Below are 6,971 nucleotides of genomic sequence, written 5' to 3'. Positions count from 1 at the left end.
TAAGGGACCATATTATTCAGTACATTAGACGTTTCTGTCAAAAATAAGAGTTGCATAAGAACTATATTCCTAGGATGCTGCTGGTCACAGATGCATTGAAAACCCTTGAGGGGAAGATGATGCTTATCCATGATGAAGCCCTAGACCACATCTTAGACACCTCCAAGCAAGAAGAGCAGCCACTGATACTTCTGCCTGCATCTCAGTTGGCTTCTGGACTGTAAAACTCCCTCACCATAGATACAAGAAGGGGAAGATGGGAATGGAATAGGAACGGCTTAATGTCTCTAAGGGGAGGGGAAGGTGGCACACAGGAGGCCCTTTGGATAACTGGATCTGAGCAACTGGGGCAAGATCCCACGCTGAAGCATATTTAGCTTCACTGCTAATGGGTTATGAAGATTGAGATTATTTTTAACACACTACTTGTGAAACATTTTTTCCTTTTCCTTGAAGAAGTACTTTGGCAAAAGGTGTGGCACAGATGCCTGTAATAGCAAAAGTTATTACTGGGAAACAAGTTACTACATTGCATCCATAAGAATGTAAAGTTGCCTTTTGACTATTTTAGGCAGTTCAAATTTTTCCATACTTTTCTTCATACTAAAAACATCCATGAAGGATGTCTATCTTTGGTTGAAGATTCAGCAGAAATGTCTCAGCCAATATTTCCAGGGATAATGAAATGAATTCGTTGTTTGGCTCATTTGCTAAAGGGAGAAAAACACCTCTGTCCCACTGCAAAGCACAGACTTGTATGCGCTTAGGAGCAGGGATGTGAGTTTGCTGACAGGGTTACTCTGATGTCAGGAACATGCCCTTTGCTTTCCTAAATAATATCAGCCAAATTTGTGACATTCTCGTTTGGGCATACTCTGGAGAGGCTTGTTAGAGTTGGGCAGCATGTCCCAGCTGGTTCTCTGTGATGATGGCAAGGTGGGGGCTGCTGTTTGCTTCACTTTCTGGAACCACCCAGTCATCCATCAAACAGACCCGCAGGCTGGACGTTTGAACCCCAGCTCTCCAGCCCAGGCTCCACTGGGCTGGGCAGGCTAGTTCTTGGCCAGCTTGGAAGATCTTGAGGAGAGTTTGTGGCGCAGTAGTGTCTGGAATTGCCACTTTTTGTAAAGCAGAACTTGCTGAAAGATTTAATTCATCCAGACCAGCCTGAAATTTCGGGAGGGCTGAGCACTTTCCTCTTAGAGATGATGGAGAGCTAAACATTGCTTGAGACAGAAGGGCATGCGTAGCTGGAGACCAGGAGAGACAGCACAGACAAGGGCACCAGGAAGAGCTGCAGTGCGTTATGTCCCCTCTAGAGCCTGTAAGCACCAGCAGAGGGCAATTGGTGTGGATAAGGGCAGCAGCAGTTGTGGTTAGAGAAGTTCTTCATCGGCGTGTTGAAGATCATGCTGGGAAAGCAGCTCAGCCTGAGGGGCTGGGCCCCGCTGGCAGCATCTGCTGGTACGTGGGAAGCTGAAGTTCGAGGAGGCTTGTGATCAATGCCACCCAGATCCTCATGCGACAGAGCAGGAGGCTATCAGAAGTGTTGGCTCTAAGGGAACACTGAATTATACATTTTCCTGCAAAAAAGCCTTCTTCAACCCCCATCTATTCCAATCAAAAGAATCGCTAGACATGTTACAGGTAAATAATGCCAGTGGGATTTGTATCATGTAACGGTGAGTACCTGAAGAATAAGGGTGTCATCTCTGAGGTATCCTAGTTTTGTCAAAACTTCTTGGCCTTATCCTCTCTGTACTCATTTCACAATGTTAAAAATGAAGACAATACTTTTCCTTTTTGTCTTCCCCAGGAAAATTTTATTTGCCTTCTAGCCTCAGGAAAATAGAGACAGAAACAAAAGAAAAAGAGGAAAAGCAAAGTAAGCAAACAGAATTAGATTTTTTTTCTTTCCTTAAAAAATTTGAACGTTTTAAAACCCAAACATTTTTCTCAAAAAAAGCTCACATCTGTTATTTATAAAACTCCATTTTTATGTTATTTTTTTTTAAAATGTTTTATTTTTTTTTTACTGGCTGCAGCTCAGATAGCAACAAAACAAATCAGACACAAGTATTACATGTTGTACCAGTAAGTGCTAGAGTCCCTGAAAGAATATAGCAGTGATTATTTTCTTTCTAAAGATTTGGCAAGGGACATGTGTTTGGAGGAGGGATAGAAGGAAGAGAGGTAGCTTGAGAACAAAGAGAAGGGTGATTAATAGAGTACAACCCCCTTTATCTTCTTTGTCTCCAGATACCAAAAATATTCAGGTGAGTAAGGAACATGGCAAGTAAGAATTACATTGCTGATGAGAACCTCAGCCAGATGAAACAGACTTTCAGATAAATCCATTTTCTTCTTCAGATGAATATATTCAAAAAGGCACAAGCTTGTCAGCTTGGGCACTAGACTTATTTTTAAACATTTATCTAGTCAGCATGCCAAGCTCCTAGACATGCTCACAAGCAAAATTCTTAAGCCCAGTGCTTAATAACTGCAGAATGGCGCTGCTGTCTTTCCTGGGAAACACGTTATTTCAGCCGGGTCTGCACATAGAAGCTGTGTCGCTTCGACCACTCGGGCATAAGAGCACCAGCACAAGCCTTCCCCTCTCCCCCATGTCGTGACTGCCATTATACCCACATAAAGACCCCATACTGATATTATTATTCCTCGCCAGGAAAAGGAATGAATTGCAAGCACCTTCCTGCCACTGTAAGTGAATTGATACCAGGGGCTGTAGATGCAGTTAAAAGACCCCCCTTGTGTTCCCCCCGCCCAGGTCTCCCCCACAACCGACACAGTTCCACTTGTACAGAATCTAAACTACATAGCTGGCTTTCATGGACCAGGAGTCTTTACCCTTTCTTAATCCACTTAGATTAACAGCAGTGCACTGCTAATTCGCATGGCAAAGGGCAAAGGGCTTTTTGCAAAGCACGACTTTTTCTTGTAGCAAAAAATAGATGAACCCACTTTCCTCCAAAGAATTGATTACTGGATGCCTTTGTGGGTTTTGTACGGCACTCTGGTCGTGTGAATTCAGTGCAGCTTGGTGAATGCAAAAGCTTAACCCCCCTTCCTCCAACCATATGTGGGGAAAGAAGGAATTTGTATTTAAGTTTAGGATTGTAAAAAATACAACAGCCGTCTATTTTTTTTTTTTTTACACATAACATTTTTGGTTTTACGTGTAATGCCAAGCATTTTAAAATAACAGAAATACAGAGTCCTCTGAAGTTTTCCTAAAATGTCTGTCAAATTAAGAATATAACCTCCATTAAACCAGCAACACATTTTAATAGGAAACAAATAAAATAATAAATTTGTTATGTTAATAGCTAACTTTGTCCTGTTAACATTGCTGCTAGTCCAAAGGAGCCTTGACCATAAAGAAGTTTCTTATGACAAGGACAACTAAATTTTATGGATTTATTAAATACTAAAGGATTATGTGCACTTTACATACATACCTTATTTAGTTTTTAGGCCACTCAGGATTTTCATTAATAGAAATCAAGCAATTCAGAATTGAGGCTATTGCTGCTGCCTCAGTTGGGCTAAGCTGCTAAAGCAATTTTTAGATACAACACGGTCTCCTGCGTACTGATACCATTTGGTTACATCAGAACTGTTTGACCTAACGCAATAAAGATAGGTGCTGCAATACTTCTAAGAGAACAGAAATACACATATACTTACAGGGGCAGGTGTCAGCAGCAATGACTGTAAGCTGGAAGGGAGGCACATGAAGGCAATTTGCATCCATGTTAATTTAATTTTTAAAAACCTCCTTTAGTATTCAGAGTTTTCTTTCTGGAAATTTTCTCAAAGCAGTGGGAGACCCCTCAGCAGGTAAATGAAGATACAAATATTTTAAAATTTCTAGCACTGTGCATAGGCATATGAGCTAGTCAGTGACTTTATCCACATAGTTAGTTGGACTTGTGCTTCGCTACTTTGCTGAAAGAAACAAACAGACTTTTCCTTGCTCATGCAGCAAAGGAGTTAGGTTAGTGTTAACAAAAAATTTTCTTTATGAGCTGCTTATTATTAGTCACATTCTATCGGTCTGTCAGATTTTCCTTCCTCCTTGCCTGATGCCACATTTACTAAATCTCCATTCAGCTGCAGAGTAAGGCAAGTAGAATAAACCAGGACCTATTTTTTTTGTATAAAGTATTACCAGAAAATCTCGGTCTGGAAGAAAAAACAAAAAACAACAAAAACCCCAACCTAGTGGATTAGTGGAGATTAAAACTACAAAAAGTTATTTTGTCCCACTATTCAATCACATCTGAGCGTAGCCTTAAATCTGCACTCACTTGCACTTGCCATTCTTTTAAAAGCTTCCAGTGAAAACTGACATTTAATTTTCTTGACAGTAAAATGTCAGCAGCAGTATAAGAGAGGCAGCTCTTTCAGGCTGTGATGGAGGTGAAGATTGCATGGCCCTTATTTTCCTCTTCCCTTCTCTTCCTCCGGCTCTGTTGCAGTTTCCTACCCTGTGATAAATGGCACTTAGACCCAGGTGGATCCCGCTGTATCTCGAGCAGGGCTTCCTTAAGCATAACAAGGTGCTCTCTGTACCAGCACACAGGCAGGGCCTGGGGCAGTGCAGAGCACAGACCCCCACCCAACCTACCCAAATGCAGCGAGGGTCTGGGTGTAAGCTGTCCCCTGTGTACCTCACATCCGGGAAGTCAAACCATATTTTTGTTTGTATAGAGCTTAGAGCCAACGTCATCACCAAACATAACTGTGATGCTGTTAATTTCTGCTAATAACACTAATTCAGTCTAATACATATTGCAGGGGGTAGTGATGTTATCTTGCTTACTAACATGTAGACCTTTTCAGCTCCTGTTCTGCAAATTATGCCACGCAGTTGGTGCTCCATAGAGAAAAGGCTCCTCTTTAGCAGCCGGGATGGCGGGTTTAGGGCTCCTAAAGGCTGTAACCAAAACCCACCAGAGCAAACAGACTCTTTGCTGAGCACATGAAACAAAGCGCGCTCGCGTAGATGCACAAAGCTGAGCATTTCGGCTTTGTGAGGAGGGATTAATTCCTAGTGGCTGTGTCTCGCCTGCGGGACAGGGGTGCTCCATGTTACCGCATCTTGCGGAGGTCGCTCTGGTTCCCTCCCGGCTCCCAGACCCCCTTTCTTCCCTCCCTCCCTCCTTCCCTCCAGACTGGGCAGGGGCAAAGCAGAGCGATCGCATTCCCACATTTCGTCCCAACACAGAGTCAAGACGTAGCCGAGGCAGACAGCAGGACCCAGAGCTGGGCGGTACGCAGGGTCAGACTGCATAAACACCGTCAGTATTAAATCTGTATTATTTGCTTTTGCTGCAGTGCCTCAGGTCTCTGAGAACCTTCCTGTGCCAGGCACTGTACAAGTCCAGAACAAACTTAGCCCGATATAGGCTTTGAATAAGGACAGCACTGAACCATGACAGATTTAGAACACAGCCTTTAAAGATATCATTAAAAATATTTTTAAACCCTGTTTTTTTGAGTAATGCCATCCCCCACCCCTTTAGAGGGGAGACCTTGTCAGGCACTAAATAAATGTTTACAGAAAGGTGTTTGTGACTCAACATTAAATAATGATTTAAGATGGAATTGTTGACAGAGCCTGAGTGCTAGCAATACTTCTAAGAATCTCAACGCATCTGGGAATTTATTTCCTTTTACAGCCTATGATAAAAAAGACAATAGCTCTATCCATGTTTTAAAATAAAAGCAAAACTTCACATCAAGGGCCAACCAAAATGATCTGTAATCCCTGAAAACAGGAATTTCTACTGGAAACAGGGACAAAATCTCTACTGTAGATGTTTCAGCAGGAAAAACAACATAAAAAATCATCTCCATATGTTGCATAGATTCCTTTTTCTGTTTACAACTCATTGTTTCAGAAGTCAGGATTTTAAACTAGTGCTGTCTTTTCATTTCTCTATTCCCCTTGTTTGTCTTTTTATCTTAAGATGTGTATTTGCTTCAGAAAAGTCTTTTTAATTTTGACCCACTGGTGGCCCAGCTAAGCGCTGAGCTAATATTGACTAATATTTCAAAATAAATTGCTCCCTCTAGTGAGATTGCAGCAGTACTGATGTGTAGCAGATGTGACTGAAAACTGCTTGGGTATGTTTTTCTGTACCACTTGCTTAAGTGGTTGGCTCACTATGGATTTGATTCTGCGCTCCTACACTCAGACAAAACTCCAGATGATCTCAAGAGGAGACTTGCCTGAGCAAGGAGTGCACAATAAGGCCTTCTGCATTTACGATAATATTATTTACAAAGGCTTATGCCCCCTACACCTTTAAAACCTTCCCTTAAACAACATGCCAATTAACTAGCAGACCTTTGAAGAAGCATGCTAGCTTGCAGAATGCTAAAGCCTTTACTATGAATAAGTTTCATACAAACAATACTGTTATCACCCTCTCCTTTGTTTCTTTCAGCTCCAAGTCGTTTGAAAAAAAAAAATCTAATTAAAGGTAGGCCTCACTCCAAACATGAGCTGGATGCTTCAGGATGCTCCCCTACATCCAGCAGCTTTTAAAGTAAAAAAATATTAATATGGTATGTTTTGTGGCATCTTCAAGAGGCTCCTGAGCAGAAAGACATTAAGAACAGACAGCATTAGCATTCTTTGCAGCACCTTCCACCGTGTTGGCATGGTGGTATCAGAAGTGAAGCATTTCATAAAGAAATGGGTGCCCTTTCTGTCTTGTTATCAGCCACCCTGCTTTTCGCTCCCTGCCATCTCCTGCTGGCAGGGGGAATGGCAGCGGACCCAGCCTGTCCCCATCGGCAGGAGCGGGTTTGGGGGCTCTTGGCAGAGGTGATCCACCAGCACGGCTGCCCCAGTGCTGAGAGCAGCAGCATTGCGAAGTGATGCTGGCCGCTGCAGGGTGATTTCATTAGCAGCACAGCCTGATTTCATTAGTGGGATG

This window comes from Caloenas nicobarica, chromosome 4 (genome assembly GCF_036013445.1).
Source record: "Caloenas nicobarica isolate bCalNic1 chromosome 4, bCalNic1.hap1, whole genome shotgun sequence".
Taxonomy (NCBI): domain Eukaryota; kingdom Metazoa; phylum Chordata; class Aves; order Columbiformes; family Columbidae; genus Caloenas; species Caloenas nicobarica.
The sequence above is the reverse complement of the archived record's forward strand: the minus strand, read 5'-3'. Positions refer to the sequence as shown.